Source organism: Sceloporus undulatus, chromosome 5 (assembly GCF_019175285.1).
Source record: "Sceloporus undulatus isolate JIND9_A2432 ecotype Alabama chromosome 5, SceUnd_v1.1, whole genome shotgun sequence".
Classification (NCBI taxonomy): Eukaryota; Metazoa; Chordata; class Lepidosauria; order Squamata; family Phrynosomatidae; genus Sceloporus; species Sceloporus undulatus.
In genome coordinates this window covers 130794035-130813939 of record NC_056526.1, presented here as the reverse complement: position 1 = coordinate 130813939, position 19905 = coordinate 130794035, and the positions used below count along the sequence as shown (strand labels likewise).

The following is a 19905-nucleotide window of genomic DNA, read 5'->3' as shown; positions in this document are numbered from 1 at the left end:
ACCCAGTCCTCAAAGTACTTCACTGGTATAAAATGGATTTCACCATTGCCATGTGTCGAGGACTGAACAACTAGATTAAAATTTGCACAAGAATTTGATTAACAGTGTATGGAGTTAATGGGAAAGCTTTCAATGGACAGCCAGACTCATAATAGATCATGTGAAAAATATTTGGACAGTGCAGAATTTCAGATCACTGAAATATTATATTTTGGTCCTTATTATAAAGGTTGGTAAAAATGTGCAAATAAATGAAGGCTTAAATCTGTTAATAAATTGAATCTATATATGTATAGATTTAGGAGTCAGCATGGTGTAGTGGTTTGAGTCTTGGACTTAACTCTAGAAACCAGGGTTCAAATCCCAGGTCAGGCATGTAAAGTCACTGGGTGACCTGGGCAAGTCACATTCTCTCAGCCTCAGAGGATGGCAATTACAAAGCCCCTCCGAAGAAACATGCCAAGAAAGCCCCATCAAAAAGATTGCATGAACTTAAAAAATTATGAGCATATGTAATGTAGTCCCATACATATTAATCTGGAGTAAGCCTCACTAAATGGAACTGATCACATTTCTATGTACAGATTTATAGGAGCGCACCTTAAGACCCATTTATTTTAGGGGCAGACAAGTTAAGTTTAGCATACGCTACTGTCAGTAGCTGTTTGACTTTGGCTAGATGCACTTAATCTTTCTTTCTTTCTTTCTTTCTTTCTTTCTTTCTTTCTTTCTTTCTTTCGGCTCTCTCTCTACCACTCTTCCTGAATTTGTTTAAGCAAAAAGTTCAAGAGTTCAGAATAATCATTGTTATACATTCTGTTTCACCATCTTTAACATCATCTATAACTGTAACAGAACCAACTAGATATCAAAGTATCATCTGATTGTTGAATTTATTTATGGCTCAATTTATTAGTAACATTCTGACACTCACATGAAAGCAATGGACATATTTTTACCACTGCTGACTAAAATATTTGCCTGAAAGAAAAAGGGTCCCAAACTACAAAACAAAACCAAAAAACAATAATAAAAGATATTGTTTGCTATCTTTCCCATCTCTTCTTCCACTCAGAACCTGGGCATCTTTTCATATCAATATAGGCAACAAGTTTTGGATGGTCTGAACATTGGTCTAAAGGAAGGAAGGAAGGGACTGAGAATGTATGGAGTTTATCACATGTAATTTTCATGCCAACCCAGGCATGGGACAGGATTGGGCTGGATCGGGTTAAAACTGATTTTACTGCACACAAAATTGCTGCTGCACTGCCAACCGACCATCACCCATCCTCCAGCAGTGCTCTGGTAGCTGATTTTGATACTACAGAAGCTTTCCGTAGTACCAAAATTGGCTGCTATAGCACTGCTTGAGGACAGGTGATGGTCAGGTAGCAGCGCAGCAGCAATTTTGAGTGTGATAAAATCAGATTTAACCCATTCCAGCCCAATCCCATCCCATGCCCAGTTCGGCATGAAAATTACATGTAGTAAACTCTTAGGTGAATGAATTCTTAATAACTAAGAAGATCTAACTTCAGACTTCTCTATGGGGAATAGCATGAAAACACAATTTCCTTGCTGAAAAACCCTTTGAAAATTTTGCACAGTGAGTTGGCGGGGGGAGGGGGAATTCAGAGTACTTATACTGTATCATTTCATAAACCCTTTGGAAACTGAATTTATAATCTCCACATTTTTAGAACAACCTTCTTCAGTTATAATAAAATAGTATATAAGGGTTGAGAGAGATAAATTTAGGCTGAAGTCCTGCCTCCAGTTGCTTGGAACTACAGGAATATTATTCCCCACTTGTAAACTCCACAAACACACATATTTTTCCACCACTTCTTTCATCCTTTTTCATAAAATGCAAAATCCATAAAGACTGTATATTTAACAGAGTGCTGTCTACTTGGTAGCATAACAAGTCCTCCTTCCTGAGGTACAGGTTTCTCAAATAAATATCTTCTGCAATATTTACTGTTCCAACTTTTACCAAAACTAGACTTAAGATACAAAATCAATCGAAGGCTCAATCCTATGATCTATGGCATATTGGACTCAAGCCATAGAAATGATTGCATCACCTCCTCCAAGGCCAGAGAAAGAGCCTTGAAGGAGAGAATGAACTTTGTACTCCATCTTCCAAGCCACACAAAAAGATCCAGTCCCCTCACTTCTGATGCTGAAGCACTGAACTAGGAAACAGGAGAAACAAGGAAAAATGAGAATGTGGTAGAATCACATCCATGCTACCAACACAGGCACATGATTTCTCTCCCATTTTCAGTAATGCCAGAAAAACTGATAAAAATGTTTATGTTATGCTATTCTGATTCTCAGAAAAGAAAGATGATAATGTTGTTTGGAAAATATGCAACTTAATGCCCATAACCACACTTAGTTGTTAACCATCATCAAGTAGACTTTGACTTACAGTGACCCTATGAATGAGAGACCTCCAGGTCACTCTGCCATCAACAGCCCTGCTCAGGTCTTGCAGACTCAGGGTTGCGCTTCCTAGATTGAGTCCATCCTTCTAGAATGCAGCCTTCCTCTTTACCTACTGCCTTCTACATTATTGTCTTTTCTAGTGATTCACACTAGATGCAGTAAAAATCTAAAAATTTTAAGTGTTCCTATTGAGCAGGGAACATCATGCAGTGTTTCATTAAGCTTACTCTTTTATCTTTTTTATCAACCTAACACTAAACTATAGATATGAATGTACTGTTTGCATTTTAGTCATAGTAGCATGCTTTAAATAAATCACTGCCAGTTCCTTTTAACGATGAAATGTTTAGAATTTAGAAATCGTTTAGAAAGTTTTCTAAATTATTTATATTTTAAATTGTGATGTTCATAGAATCTACCCTGTCTTCGCTTGTTTACACTGCCAAATCCACCTAAACCTTGTATAAACTGAGACGTTCAGAAATGGATGCCAGAATGCAGACAGAACACTCTAAGCCCATATGCAAAGATGCTGCTGTCTAGAGTTTATTTTGTCTGCTTGCCATATTACACTGAACCCTGGATATAACTGTACATAATGGGTTTTGAATCTGGTCTCTGTGGATTGCAGCCAACATCACATGCACAAGTTAATGACCGATTGTTATCTCTGCTCACTGCTAGTTCTTTCTCTTTTTTAAATAAGTGTTTTAGTGTAAGGATGGGTTACAAAGTAATGGATTAATTAAGGTCAAATCCCAGTGAATTGTAGAGTTTATTTTTTATGAGAGAGTAAAAAGAGTCTCACAGGTTCCTCTTTCATATAATAGTACCATTGTAATGGTTAAGTAAAATGGGGGGGGGGTCTATCTTGGTAAAGATAGGAAAATGAAAATCCTACGTTATTTCAATATTCCTACCGATCAGCATACTAACAACATTTATCATTACTGTGACTGACACTAATTTACAAAAATGAGAAATATTCAATGTCTTAACAATTGCAAGTGGATCTAAATCATATGACTGTGCTGAATGTGGTTTATTAATATCTGACAGTATAAATTGATCTCCAGGAGCCAACTGAATTTCTGTTCAATGTTGTTGCTGTGTGCCTTCAAGTCATTTCTGATTTATGGCATCCCTGAGGTGACCCTATCATGAGGCTTTCTTGGCATGATATATTCAGAAGAGGGTTGCCTTTGTCTTCCTGTGAGGCTGAGAGAGTGTGATTTCCCCAAAGGTCCTATGGCCAAGTTGTCCATACCCATCTGGGGATTTGATTTTTGCAGATTTCATTATTCAAAAATTTGATTACTATGTTCTTTCTAGGAATCTCTAGGTCCTCTAGTATGGCTCTGTTGTTAACGTCTGCCAAAAGTCATGCTGGAGAACCTAGGGATTCCTAGAGAGAACACTTCTCTAGGCATTTGTAGATCCTCCAGCACAATGTCATGGTCTCCTTCTCATTTCTTGACTATAGTGTCCATTCTGGTCAATGACTGGGCCAAGATATGGAACATGTTGAACTATTCAATGTCTTCATTGTCTATTTTAAAGTTATGTAAATCATCTGTGGTCATTATTTTTGTTTTCCAAATGTTCATCTGTAAACCCACCTTTGCACTTTGTTCCTTGACTTTCTTCAGTAATCATTCCAAGTCTTTGCTATTTTCTACTAGTAGTACAGTGTCACCTGTATCTTGAATTGTTGATGTTCCTTCCTTCAGTTTTCACATCTCCTTCCTCTGAGTAGTACTGCTTTAGGTAGTTTGAAAGCAAAGGGCTGTAAAGCTTGCCTAAGTTTTGGGAATGTAAGCTTTGCCAAGCAAACAGCCTCTTGCTGCTCAAATATATAGTCTATACAATTTTTGAGAAATTAGAGTTATCTGTCCAGTTGAGCACTATAGTCATTCACAAAGCATCTTTTTTGAATTCAAGGCTTATCAGCCTTTTGTCTAAGATCAAATGTAGTATTATTAGAGTGATTAACAATCAAGACTTAATAGTTGCTGAAAACAATGCAAGATCAAAATAAATTTATTACAGTATTTGATTTTTTGTATGTTATTAAATGATCAAATGAAACATAAATAAATGAATGAATAAATAAAATAATAAACATCTTAATAAACACATTTAAACTTTAAACACCTCCCCTGTGCATGTGAATTGGGAGTATGTAGCCCAGCAATTTCTAGTTTGGACTTTTCTGTATGCATATTTTTATCAGGTGTGTAGTGGCAAATGTTGAAGTACAGAGGCACCTTGTAACAATGCCTATAGCGATACCCTCAAAATGAGTTTTAAAATGTAGGAAACAGTATTAATGTATATCAACAAACCATTTCCAGCTGTTTTCATTGCCACTGTAAGGTGTTTTTGGTAAAGCTAATGGGTCTTAATTGCCTACTCAAGACAAAGCTACTCTGATATATTTTGCATAATAATGGAGAAAGCTCACAACAAGATTGTTGCTATGGAAATCTACTCCACCCCTCCATTACTCTAGGCATTTTAGTAGAACAGGAGGGCCTGAGGTGGTGACTGACAGTATCTTCATCCTTGTTAATCAAAACGTCTTTTATTATTAACCTTTATTTATGAAGCGCTGTAAATTTACACAGCGTGCCCATGAAATCTCTGTCTCCACAGCCCCACTGATTTTAATTCCCCAGTGCTTGGTCATCTAGCTCAGTATTGTGTCCACCAGCCTTTCTCAAGTGACTGCCCATTAGACACATTGGCCTACAGCTGTTATCATTCCCAGTCATGCAACTCCCCAAGGTTACAACTAGAGGTCTTTCCTGATGTTAGCTGGAGATATTTATTTATTTATTTATTTCCCGCTCTTTCCCCAGGACTGGGACTCAGAGCTGTTTCACAGCATTAAAAAACAGTACAATAATAATATATATATATTTAAAAGTACGGTACATTGAAAAGGATTTTTAAACTGGTCCAACATCCCAGCCTGTCCTTATTGTAATTCCCTAAATGCCTGTGTGAACAGGTAGGTCTTCACCTGCCGGAGGAAGACCATCAAGGAGGGAGCCATTCTGATCTCCCTGGGCATGGAGTTCCAGAGTCTGGGGCAGCCACAGAGAAGGCCCTCTCTCGTGTCCCCACCAACTGTGTTTGTGATGGTGTTGGGAGAGAGAGAAGGGCTTCTCCAGAGGATCTCAGAGTCCAGGCCAGTTCATTCCAGGACAAAAGGTTTGCCAAATAGTGTGGACCTGAACCATATAGGGCTTTGTAAGTAATTAGCAGCACCTTGAATTGTGCCGGGAAACAAACTGGCAGCCAATGAAGCTGTTTCAACAGGGGCGCTGTATGGTTTCTGTAATCTGCCCCTGTTAACAGCCTGGCAGTAGCTCTTTGAACCAACTGAATTTTCCGAATACTTTTCAAAGGCAGCCCCATGTAGAGCCCATTACAGTAGTCCAAGCAAGATGTAACCAAGGCATGTACCACCGTGGCCAAATCTGTCTTCTCAAGGAATGGGCACAGCTGGTGTACAAGTTTTAAATATGCAAAAGCACTCCTGGTTACAGCAGAGACCTGGGCCTCCAGGTTCAAAGCTGAGTCCAAGAGTACCCCCAAACTGCGAACCTGTATCTTCAGGGGGAATGTGACCCCATCTAACACAGGCTGGATCCCTATTCCCTGATCTGCCTTCTGACTGACCAGGAGCACCTCTGTCTTGTCTGGATTAAGTTTCAACATGTTTGCCCTCAGCCAGTCCATTACTGAAGACAGCCTCTCTGGATTGAGGTGAGAAGGAATAGTTGACTGTCATCTGCATATTGATGACACCACACCCCAAAACTCTGGACAACCTCTCCCAGTGGTTTCATGTATATGTTAAACAGCATAGGGAACAACACAGAACCCTGAGAGACCCCACAGGTCAATGGCCAGGGGGTCGAACAGGAGTCCCCTAATACCACCCACTGAGTTCACCCCTCCAGGAAGGAATGGAGCCACTGTAGAACAGTACCTCCAAGCCTCATCCCAGAGAGGCAGTCAGAAGAATACCATGATTGATGGTATCAAAAGCCACTGAGAGGTCCAGGAGAACCAACAACGACACATTCCCCTTGTCCAGTTGCCTGTGTAGGTCGCCGACCAAGGCTATCTCTGTTCCATATCCAGGTCTGAAATCAGATTGAAATGGATCTAGATAATCCGTTTCATCCAGAAATGCCTGGAGTTGAGAAGCCACCACACGTTCCAAAACCTTGCCCAGAAATTGTAGGTTAGACACTGCCTGATAGTTATTAATTATTGTGGGATCTAAGGATGACTTTCTTAACAGGGGCCTCACAACAGCCTCCTTTAGGCAGGATGGAATTCTGCTTTGTTGTATGGAGGCATTGATTACCTCCTTTACCCACACAAACAGTCCCCCTCCGGCCTGTTTAATAAGCCAAGAAGGACAAGGGTCCAAGACACATGTGTTGGCTTTTACCTCTCCAAGGATCCTGTCCACATCATCAGGCTGCACAAGTTGAAAAGTATCCATTAACACTGGACCGACAGGAGACAAAGTTACATCCACTGACACTGTATCAACTGTAGCATCCAAGTCGGAGCGGATCTGAGTGACTTTATCTGCTGATGCCAATGGCTGGACTTTTTGCACACAATTGTGGGCTCATCCAGTTAGCTACAATCCTATTTCCAGAAGAGCAAGAAACTACAGTAATAACAATGCATTAAACTTGTATTTGTACATCCCACTGTTGTGTACCACCTTGTTTAATGTAATGCTTTATCATTAGGTTTAGACAGTACATACACACTGATATGGCTTATAGTGAGTTAAATTTATGACAATAGAAAAGATGTTCCCCACATAAAATTCTGCAGCCAATTATTTGGTCCACAGGCCAAAATAATTAATCTAAGATAAGTCTTTTGTGTGTGTGAATTAACAACTGTGCAAAGGTTAGGAAAGTATGGACAGAATGCAATTCATTCTTCATAGTACAGATAAAACTCAGGACCACCCGCAAACAGTTTTACTGGCTGAGGCACATAGAAAAGCTAGTCATATTGCAAATGCTGAAGTAAGAGTCAAATGCCAATGTGATACTATCATCCATTTGAGATCATCAGACTAGTTTGGGTCTTGTAAACCAGGCAATACGGCACACATTCTTCTGATAATTTACTAACTTCTTCAATCCCTAGCCTCTGTTGTTTGAGGTGGCTCCTTCACCTTGCGTAACAGAAGGGCTGGTTGCAATGGTAGGGCTGGCTTACAAATTTAGGAATGCCTGTTCTCATCATATACAAAAGTATGGGCAACTTTTACCCCTTTGCATTGTATACTAATTTTGTTGTTGTTGTTGTTCTTGTGTGCTTTCAAGTCGTTTCCAACTTATGATGATCCTAAGGTGAACCTTCCATGGGGTTTTCTTTGTAAGATTTGTTCAGAGGGGTTTGCCTTTGGGTTCCTCTCAAGCTAAGACCTGTGGATCTGAGTCCATGAATTTCACAAAAGAGTAATGTTATGCCATCATACCTGAAATTTATTTTGTTAATATTGGCCCGGTACAAACATACCCTAAATGACACCTTCGTCATGTGCTAGGGTTGCCTCAGGGTGGAGTGCCCACACGCCCTGCAACCCTAGCACGTGACTAGGGCGTCATCACTGCACAGCGTTGTATAGACGGCATGTGTAGCGATAACGTCGCTGCTGTGCTGTGTCCCAATGGAGCAATGCAGCAGTGATGTGTTCAAGCCGCCGTGGGCTGCTTGCGGCAGCACTAAAAGGAGCCGCTTTTTAGCATTCCTTTTTTGCTGCACAGCAGCACCACACAATTTGGTTGCTGTGGCACTGCTGCACAGCAATGAAAAATGGCCCCAGCCCATCCTTTTGGGCCCGTTTGTACCGGGCCTTAGCTAGGCAAATATGTTCTGAACATGTCTTCAAAAACAGAAGAAAGCTTTTCTGAACCATTACTACTATTTTTATTTATTTATTTATTTTTGAGCGCTGGGTTTCTAGTTTTCTGACTGGAAGCATTTTCAAGCATCATGGAGAAGTGAAGCTCTAGCATTAGATACAAGTTCATATGATGTTCTCACTAACATCAAAAGGAAAGTGTTGAATGGGGAATGTTGGTTTCATGTGCTCAGTTTAACTGAACAATAACAATATCAAAAGCAAGTACATTTCTATACCGCTTATCAGTGAACTAGCATTCCTTAAACTGTTTACAAGGTGTAATCCAATTGCCCCCAACAAGCTGGGTACTCATATTAATGAAGGTTTAAGGGCTTTCATCCCACCAGTCCTAAACAAAAGTGTGGACTTTAGCTGTCTAAGAAAAAATGAGTCAAATCATCCTTAAAGAAAGATCTATACAGTATATTGATTTTTATATTTCTGTCATTATTTTTAAAACATTGGTGTGGATCCTATTGTTAATTCAAACTACACTACATCCATTGAATCAATTCATCTATGTGATGAATCACATAGGCCTACTAAGAACTAACCAAGAGGATTTGGGCCACAGTCAATGTGTTTTCTTTTACCACCCAACTCACTTAGGCCTTACATCAATTTTAAGAAAGAGACAAAAATAAAACTGCAATTTGTGGATTTTTATATCAGATTTTGTATTCTTCTCATCTTGTTTGAACTGCTGTTCTTTCTGGAAACCAGAAGTCTTATTCATTGTTTATAGTGGTAACAAAGCTTTTGAGACAACGACGTACCTTTTAAAAAATTAATATTGCATTTGACAATACAATGCATATCCAAATAACTCCACTTTTAGAAGCATACGACTAAAGGGATGAGGAAAATGAACAACATATCCAAAAAAAAAAAAAAAAAAAAGAATAATTCTCTGTATTTTATTTCTGGTCATCATATCTGGAGATTCAATCTCAATATGACAGTGTTGGATTTGTTGATCTCAATGTATTCCTTTGAAACACTTAACATATTGTAAAAACAATGCACATTTTGACACAGTTGGCAGGCTCTGGTCAGAAAAGACTCAAAATCAACTAAGCATAGAAATTCTATTTGCCTAGGGAAATCGTGGTGCCTTTAAAGAAGGAAAGTTGATATTTATTAATGCAATGCCTTTCATGGTGTCTGTCTTTTCTGTCTTCTAATAGTTAATCGTCTCATGCAGTTCCCTTCATTGTGGTGGAACTCTGACAAACAAAACCATAGGAAGAATTTTCCTTTCACCTTGAAGGTAATAACACCAACACTACACTTCTGATTTGAAACACCTGTGGTGACTTCTTGAAGTTTGAGATATTTGCTTATTCTTTAATTTCAGTCTTTGCATGCTGTCAATCAGGAATAGCATTCTCGAGCCAATTCATATATAGAAACCCAGACGTATAAAATTTAAAAGAATATAATATATGTATCTACAGTTCTGACTAAAACACTGACTGGAGAAATTATTACGTGAGGCAAAAAAGTGGAATTAAAGTAGAATAGACACATTTATGACCAAACTTTATCAGATGGTGCTGTGGCTGAGCTGGAACTGGTCTGCCCTCCATCCATGACTATCACACAACATTTCAATGGCAGGCTTTCCCTGTCAGTTGCTACCAATATCATTGCTGTAGCATTAGATTTGTGTGTGATAATGTCTGGGAGAGCCAGCATAGCAAAGTGGTTTGAGTGTTGGAGTATGAGTCTGAAGACCAGGGTTTGAATCTCCTCTTGATCATGAAAACTCACAATGATCTTGGACAAGTTGCCTCAAAGCATGGCAGTGATAAAAGTGTGTCCAGTGGAAGGCAGCCAAAATGGTGAAGGGTCTGGAAACCATGTTTAGCCTGAGAACAGATGGTTAAGAGGTAATATGATAGCCCTGTTTAAGTATCTGAAGCGGTGTCATACTGCAGATGGAGCAAGCTTGTTTTCTGCTGATCCAGCAAATAGGACCCAGAACAATGGATGCAAGCTACAGGAAAAGAGATTTGACCTAAACCTTAAGAGGAACTTCCTGTCAGTAAGAGCTTTTCAATGGTGGAATACACTCCCTCGGAGAGCAGTGGAGTCCTCTTCTTTGGAGGTCTTTAAGCAGAGGCTGGATGGCCATCTGTTGGGGGTGCTTTGACTGTGAGTTCCTGCATGGCAGGGGGTTGGACTGGATAGCCTGTGAGAATCGGCTTAAGTCAGAAATGACTTGAAGGCACACAACACACACACAACATCTAGGCTGCAGTGCAGGCTTTGAGCAGTCATATGGTGCCAGTTTTTTCTTTTCTCTTCCCTCCCCCCACTATTCCCAAGAGCTCTCGGACAGAGAAGGCTAAACGTCTCACAAAATGACATTTCCCAGAATTCCATAGCATTTAGCCAGGGCAGTTCAATCGGTCTCAAACTGAATTATTTCTGCAGTGTGTTTTGGACCTTAGCCGTTCACATCCACTGGGGTTAGGAACGCAGGACTCCCGTGAAAGTAGAAAATCTGCAAATAAAAAGCACTATTTTTTCTTATCATTGGCCCCTTACAGACTGGCCAAAATAAAGCTGCTTCGAGTCGCTTTGGAGGTATGCTGTTTCAATGATGCATGCGTCCTAAGAGGCTGGAAGCCACGCCAAAGCCATACTCCAATCCTAAGGACTAGAGCGCAGATTTGGCACAGCTTCCGGACTCTTAGGACACATACATCATTGAAACAGCATACCTCCAAAGTGACCCAAAGCAGCTTTATTTTGGTCTGTCTGTATGGGACCTAAGAGAACATCTCTCTAGGAATCTCTAAGTATAGGCCTGTTCCAGACTGCCAAAATAAAGCTGCTTCGGGTCCCTTTGGAGGTATGCTATTTAAATGATGCATGCATCCTAAGAATCCGGAAGCTGCACCAGAGCTGGACTCCAGTGCTTAGGAATGGAGTATGGCTTTGGTGCAACCTCCAGACTCTTAGGACCCATGCATCATTTAAATAGCATACCTCCAAAGAGACCTGAAGCAGCTTTATTTTGGCAGTCTGTAACAGGCCATAATCTGATTTAATTCTGTGTTCTTCTTTAAACTCTGGTCTTAAACAGTTTCACATTTCCTAAGAAGTTTAAGTCTTGCTTAGCGCTTACATGATTGTTTGTTTGTGTGTTTGTTTTGCAGTCAATCTCTCGTTGAGAAAATGTATCTTTTTTTCTAAATGTGACATATTTTTTCTCATAATGAGATCTGTATTCTGTCAAGTTTTGATTTAAAATATGTCATTTTCCAAACCCAAGTTTGTTTAGTTTTAGCTGATCATTCTAAGTTGCATCTAGGGATATAATTCTTTGCCAATTTTCTTCTCAATAAACCAATGAGTGATTTTTTAAAAATTTTTCTTCTTGCTGCAATAAAGTCTTTGAAAATTTTCACAATGTTTCAGTCCTAGACAGACAAGAATCTTCACCATTTAAGATTCACACATGTTGTTTTGCACTGACAGCAGCATATTTTCTGTGGACTCTCTCAAACGGAGGAGGCAAGAGTCATTAAAACATGATGCATGCATCCTAAGAATCCGGAAGCTGCACCTCTTGCCTCCTCGCCGGACCACCGCCGCCGCTGCCAGGACTGCGCCTTCTGCCGGGCAGCCTCCTCCCGGGGTGTCGGAGGTGCGCATCTGCGCACCGCCCCGGGAGTGCCGCCCACGGACTGGGGAGCACCGCAGCGGGACTCTTGGTGACTCTTGGCACTTTCTGGGCTTGGCGTTTGGCAGCCAGTTTTGTGCGTGGGGCCTTTAAGGAACACCTGGGGGAACTGCGCAGTTGCGCAGCCTTTATTGGGTGTGGGAGGCTTTGAATTAGCCTGGGAGCAGAGGATGCCTGTAGTGGCTAACCTCTGCTCCCTTAGTAGCCATAGAAGGATAGGGATGCGGGGGATGCCTGGGCTGGGGATAACATCTTTGTGGGCGGAGCTCCAATTGAGGTTGTGTGGGGCAGGGGGAGGTATGGTGGTGGGAGAAGGGACTTTCGTTCCAGGGGAAGGCGGGATCGATGCATCATATCTATCTCGCCTTCCTGTCCCCCTCCCAACCTGAAGGACCTGAGGGTCTCTCCAACCGTGCCACAAACCCTGTCGCTGCTCCTGTGCAATGCCAGGTCTCTTAATAACAAGACCCACATCCTCCAGGATCTGTTGGAGGACTCTAAGTGTGACCTGGCTTGCATTACCGAGACCTGGCTGGGGCCTGAAGGGGACGCTGTGTGGGCTCAGGCCCTGCCTGCTGGGTACTCGGTGAAGGACCAGCGCAGGTTAGGTGGGCGGGGGGTGTGTGTGGCCTTGATACATAGGAACACCGTGTCCCTCACCAGGAACCACATCCGACAGACCTCCTACATCGAGTGTATTTACCTGACCCTAAAGGCTAGGGACAGTCTAGGGATTCTGTTAGTGTATCGGCCACCCCGTGCATTAGCGGACTCCCTTAACGAGCTGACACAGCTGGTCGCTGAGCTGATGCTGGAGATGCCCAGGCTTCTTGTCCTGGGCGACTTCAACATCTCCCTCACGGCCAGCTATGTTCCATCCGGTGCGGCTCGGGAATTCATGGATACCATGGCGGCCATGGGCCTGTCCCAGCTGATACAGGGTCCTACGCATTGTGCGGGTAATACTCTCGATTTGGTCTTCTGTTCGGAGGCGGAAGATCCGTGGGTGGAAATAGCTAATGTTTCCCCCCTGTCATGGACGGATCACTTCCTGGTAGAGGTGAAAATCAAGGCTTCTACCCAGATCCCCTCCGGGGGTGGTGGACCTATTAGAATGGTCCACCCTCGAAGGCTGATGGAACCTGAGAGGTTCCAAGAAGCCTTAGAGGGGCTCACGGTTGGATATGACGGCGACTCTGTTGATGCCCTCACCGGTATTTGGAATACCGGTCTTTCCAGGGCTATACACAGGATCGCTCCCAAGCGCCCTCTCAGGCCCGCTTCCAAACGTAAGCCCTGGTATACGGAAGATCTCCGGGCAAGGAAGCGGGTTCTGCGACGGCTAGAGTACCGTTGGCGGAAACACCTTCGCTTAGACGACAAGACTCTCCTAGACCAACTGTTAAAGGACTACGGAGAGGCAATACGAGCAACAAAGAACTCGTTCTATGGTGCTCGTATTGCGTCCGCTGAGTCGCGTCCGGCAGAGTTGTTCAGGGTGGTCAGGGAGCTAACTCAGCTCCCTCCCGCCCTGAACCAGATCCTTGAACCTTCTAAGGCCTGCTGTGACCTGTTTAATGACTTTTTCGTGGATAAAACCTCTCGTATAAGCGAAGGTCTGAACGCCGACATTATAGCAGAACCTAGGGTAGAAGTGTCCAGAGCCTCCGTGGACTATGTTAAACTGGATCAGTTTGAGTTGGTGAGTACCGAGGATGTGGACAAGATCCTCGGAAGTGTTCGGAAAACAACCTGCTCTCTTGATCCCTGTCCCTCGTGGTTAGCGGCCCAGGGGGGACCGGCGGTAACATCATTGTTACGCCGGATAATTAATACATCTCTGAGGGATGGGCTATTTACATCACAACTTAAATTGGCCATTGTAAAACCTATTTTAAAAAAGCCCTCCCTCGACCCCCTGGTACATAATAATTATCGGCCTGTTTCGCTGCTACCATTTTTGGGAAAGGTGATCGAGAGGGCGGTTGCGATCCAGCTTCAGGCGGTCTTGGATGAAACGGATTATCTGGACCCATTTCAAACTGGCTTCTGGGCGGGTTACGGGGTTGAGACGGCCATGGTCGCCCTGGTCGATGATCTCCGTCTGAGCATCGACAGGGGAAGCGTGTCCCTGCTGGTGCTCTTGGACATCTCAGCGGCTTTCGATACCATAGACCATGGTATCCTTCTAGGACGCCTGGCAGAGGTGGGAATCGGGGGCACTGCGCTTCAGTGGTTCCGGTCCTACCTCTCCGGGAGGTCCCAGATGGTGCAGCTGGGAGACGTGTGCTCTGACGAGAGACCCCTAAAAACTGGGGTCCCTCAAGGAGCCATTCTGTCTCCCATGCTATTTAACATTTACATGAAACCGCTGGGAGAGATCATCCGGAGACATGGAGCGCGGGGTTATCAGTACGCTGATGACACCCAAATCATTTTCTCTATGTCTCCGACTGATGCAGTGACCGGGGATGGCGTCTCTCCTCTCGTGGCCTGTCTGGAGTCAGTAATGGGCTGGATGAGGGAAAACCGACTCAAATTGAATCCAGAGAAAACGGAGGTACTAGTGATAGGTTCTCCTGGTCCAGGAATGGCGGTGGTTCCACCTGTCCTGAACGGGGTCACGCTCCCTGTGAAGGACTCCGTGCACAGTCTGGGGGTGCTTCTTGACTCGTCGCTTCACCTGACTGCTCAGGTGAATGCGACGGTCAAGAGCACCTGTTATCAGCTCCGGCTGATCCGCCAGCTGCGCCCATACCTGGCCCAGAGGGACCTAGAAACTGTTGTACATGCTCTGGTAACTTCGAGACTGGATTTCTGCAATGTACTTTACATGGGGCAACCCTTATACCAAACTCGGAAGCTGCAAATGGTGCAGAATATGGCAGCCCGGCTGGTCACTGGTGCTCCCAGGACCAGCCATATAACACCGGTCTTAAAAGACCTCCATTGGCTGCCCATTCGCTTCCGAGCTCAATATAAGGTGTTGGTTATTACCTATAAAGCCCTAAATGGCTTGGGCCCAGGATACCTAAAGGACCGCCTCTCCCTGTACATTCCGCCTCGCACCCTCAGAACATCTGGGCAACAATTACTGAAGGTGCCTGGGGCAAGGTTAGCCTCCACCACGCGGAGGACATTTTCCACGGCTGCCCCAGCCCTTTGGAACACGCTGCCCACTGAGCTCCGCTCATCTACCACCCTGGCCCAATTCAGGAAGGAATTAAAAACCTTCCTGTTCCAACAGGCATTCCCCGAATAAAAATCCTGTGGGCCTCCCTCCTCTTCCGTGGCCATGAGGTTGGGCTATGGGGCTTTTTATCTGTTATTTTGGATAATTGTAGTATTTGTATTTTAATCTTTTGTATTTTAATCGTTTGCTGTATGGATTGCTCCTGTTGTTTTAAATCTCTACTGTAAGCCGTCCTGATCGTTGGAAGGGCGGGATATAAATAAAAATTTTATTATTTATTTATTATTATTTATGATTAAAAGATTATCACACTCCCGCATGCTTCTCCCGTTCATGTCCCATGTGTAAACTGTAGTGGACACGTCATTGGGTAATAATATGAGTGTCTGTTATCACCCCACAATGCATCCATTACAGTTTACACATGGGGCACAAATGGGTGAAGCACGTAACAGTGTGATCATCTTTGCCCCAATCGCGCTATTACCACATTTTAATCACATTTTAATTACGCTTGCCTCCGGTGTGAAAAATCCTGTGCAAAAAAGTATGCTGAACTATTGTCTGCAAGTAGATCATGATGTGATGACCTGAGATATATATTATTGCAAAATATCCATATGTATTCAACAGAAAGTGTAGTGCAGTGTAGAAATTAGTCACATGATATATACATGTTGTTTATTATTTTCCACAAAGGAATGCTGCTTTTTAAAAAGTAAAAGAAGCGTTAAAACCACATATGTACAAACTTGGAAAAGGTAACATGCCTTAGTGTGTGTTTTCTCTTTTTCTAATTATTCAAATTACTTAGAACTTAAGTGCATAGAATAACTTCAGTTTACTGTAAAAGAGCTATTACAACAAAAAAAATCATTTTTTTAAAAAAATTAAAGTCTGAATATTTCTGAGAGACTCTTACAATATTTTGCCTTCACAACAACTCTGGGCAGGTAGATCAGATTCAATCAGACACAGGGGCTTGTCGTCAATTAAAATGGGAATCAATGGCAATCCATGCTCAAATTTGAGTGTCCCACACCCAAGGCCAATTTTCTGTTCCCTGGACACTGTGGTTCTTTTTTCAAAGACAAATATATAAATCCTTCTATTACAGAAGGACTATGTTGAATTTAAAATCTTTGTAAAAATATTGCTTTGACAGCACAAAATGGATCCACCAGTTTGGGTAATAGTATGCTTCATGCTGTTCTGTTCACAGCTGTGAGATGTAGGACATTCCATAGCATCTATGTTTGCATTGTTTGCTTGTCTGAGTCTGATGAATCTGTCTAGAACATCTATTTGAGATCCATTCAGCTTGAGGAAATTGCTTATTGTGTCTTTCTTGTCACTAATGTGTCTGCAAAGCACAATATCATAGCTTTTCTTTCCACTATGTCTGCCAAAAGATTGGTATACTGATGACAATTCCTGACTACAGATGTGTTTGCATCTTATTTATGTGTGAAGTTGCTGGAATACTTCATGCACTACTGACTATTGTCAACATATGACTGAGTCTCAGCTAGAAATCATACATTAGCTACAGGTCAGTAAATAAGCAGAGATATAAGAAAACACTCATGATAAAAACATGAAAATTAAAATATTCAAGCAAAATCAAACCATGACAAGTGTTAAATTGTGTGTACATAGAATATGTTTATACAGTTGGGAAGAATTCATTGTAGAACTGATTGACTGAGGGTTGTTAACTTGAGTTATTAGTCCCTGGCCTAAATCTAGTTGTTAGGCCCAACTACAGTAGATTCACCAGGTCAATGTGAACTTGGTAAATCAAGTCTAATATATTTGGGTCTGTTCTACAGGCCTCCCCCATTTATTTGACAGGTTAGGAACCAGAGCACTGTCAAAAAGCAGAAGTCATCAAAGTGCAGAACCATTATGTGCTCTGGTCCTTAACCTGTATAATAATAATAATAATAATAATAATAATAATAATAATTTGTTTTATTTATATACCGCTATTCCAAAGATCATAGCGGTGAACAGCAAGTAAGCTAATTAGCAAGTAAGCTAATTTGCCCCCAACAGTCTGGGTACTCATTTTAGCTCCCTCCTCGGAAGGATGCAAGCCTGAGTCGAGCTTGGGCCCTTTTGCTGGTCTTGAACTCGCAACCTTGTGGTTTCGAGTGAATGGCTGCAGTACAGGCATTTAACCACTGCGCCACCAGGGAATAAGCAGACTCCCCCTCCCAAAACCCAAACCTTCCCCAGAAGAGAGCGAAATCCTTGACAGCCAAACAGAGTGGTATTTTCTTCTCTTCATCCCCCCTGTGCAACCCCCAAATGTACAGGTTGACTACACACACTATCCTTGTGCTGTGCCAGGGGGAGGAGGATACCATGCCAGCTCTGACCACCCTGTGTGTGTGTGTGTGTGTGTGTGTGTGTGTGTGTGTGTGTGTGCCTTTGCCCATCCCGTCAGCCTCTCCATTTCCGCCTGGTCAATCTGATCCCTTCAATGTGCTGCCACGACACAGCTGCAGTTAGGGTTGCTGTTTCTTCTGCTGCTGCTTTCCTTTGCCTGAGCCTGGCTCCCCCATTGCTCTCACTGGTTGGGCAGGGAAAGAAGAAATGCCACCCTACCTCTGCTCAGCCTGTGTGCATGAGACAGGGTAGGTGGGTGCCTTCACCAGTCCCATCAAACTCACTGCCTCTCCTGGGCAATCTGTTTCCTGAAGCCACTTCTGCTGTCGCTTTACTTCGCAGTGGCAGAGTGAAAGGAGTGGATCAGCCGGAGGAGGCAGAGAAGTTGGCAGGGCCAGTGGAGGCATATGCACGGGGGGGGGGGGGGGGGGAATGATATGGGGCAATATCCCTCTCTCTTCTGCCCCTTCAGTGAGAGGGATGGGGGAGGCCAGGCTGAGGCAAAGCAAAACAGCAGCAAAAGCAGCAACAGTAACTTACTACCATGTCATGACAGCCCAGGCTGACTGTGGTAGTAAACATACATGCAGAAACAGAGAGAGAGAAGGAGGGTAGTTCATCCCCATGCCTAGTGAGCACTAAGGATGAGAAACCAAGCTAATATAATGGAAAGCAACAGCAGCAGCAGCAGCAGTAGCTGTCCTTTTGAGGGGGGAACAACATAGTGGGGAAATTACATCAGGCAATGAGAACTCTATGGGACTACAGCCTTAGTGCCTCTAAAAGGAGGAAGGGTGGTACTGTAGGTTCTTAGCCCCACATCTTCTCTCTTTAACATCCCTGTCTCATGTGTGCTCTTTTTTCCCTTGTCAGTGACCTGCTCTGTACTAAGTCTGCCCAGCCTGTAGCTGCGGAGAGTGAAAGAGAAACATTAGTACAGCTGTTATTGTGTTTGAGTGTACTTTTAACGTTGAATTTGGAGAATCTAAGTACAAACCTGCCAGTGATGGAGACTGGTGTCAAAATATGTCTGGGTTAACTGTAAAGCCAATAAAGGATTGAAGCCACAAGGTTACTGGGTTTTTTTCCCCTCCTTCCAAAGATTTCAGCCCAATTTATTTCTCAAGTAGTGTATGATTATACTTTTAGTGACTGGTCTATTTAAATGTAGACAATGGCTGTATTGTTTTAAATCATGTGATAATTTACAAATACACACACACACACTAACTATTCTTCCAATTTGAAACACAGCCAGTGATGACAACTCTTTGAGCACATTTTTCTAATCAATTATGGATCCTTATAATGGTGTTTCTATCCCTTCTATTTTTAGTCAGTTTGCTAATCAAAATATCAGGGGGACTTTATCAAATGCTTTGCTGAAATCCAGATAAATAACTTCCACAGCATTCTCACTGCCTACTAATAACCCCCCCCCTCCAAAAAAAAAAAAAGATTTACAGTTAGTTTGGCAGGATTTGTGCTTGACAAACTCATACTGGCTTCTACTAATCACTGCATTGTCATCAAGATAACTAAAAGGAAAATTCCTGAATAATCCATTTTAATATTTTTCCTGGTACTGAGGTCAGGCTGACTGGCCTGCCATTTCCTGGATTTTCTTTATTGAAGAGAGGGACAATGTTTGCTCTTCTCCAGTCCTCTGGAAACTCTTCCATTCTCAAAGAGTTCTGAAGTGGTTCTGTGTTATGTCAGCAACTTCCTTAAAAAATATGGGATGTAGGTCATCTGGCCCTGCAGATCTGAACTTATTTAGGTTAACTAGGTGATTCCTGACTAACTCTTTATCAATCTTGATTTGCAATCCAGTTTCCTTGCAAAGGTCTCTGCGGATGCATGGAAGCACACAGGTTGCTGTCACACTGCAGAATTGATGCAGATTGACACCATTTTAACTGTCATGACTCCATCCTAGACAATTCTGCCACTTGTAGCTTATTGTGGCACTAGAACACTCTGATAGAGAAGGCTAAATATCTCACAAAACTAGAAATCCCAGAATTCCATAACACTGAGCGATGTGCAATTAAAGCTATGTCAAACTGCATCAATTCTGCAGTGTAGATACAACCACAGTCCTCTTTGGAGTGAAGATGGGGAACTGATGCAAAATAGGTATTGAGCAACTTTGTCTTTTCTATTGTGACCTGTTAACATTTTGCCATCTTTGCAGTTCCACCATTT

At 42.6% G+C, this 19905-nt stretch overlaps 1 protein-coding gene across 1 annotated transcript in view; it reads left to right on the top strand.

The window, feature by feature from the left end:
• The window catches only part of TENM3 (teneurin transmembrane protein 3), a 1412274-nt gene that overhangs the window by 785151 nt on the left and 607218 nt on the right, over nucleotides 1-19905 (top strand). The window contains exon 8 of the mRNA XM_042468494.1: nucleotides 9604-9686. The gene's annotated coding sequence lies outside the window, so the exon portion shown is untranslated. The remainder of the gene's footprint in view (nucleotides 1-9603; nucleotides 9687-19905) is intronic.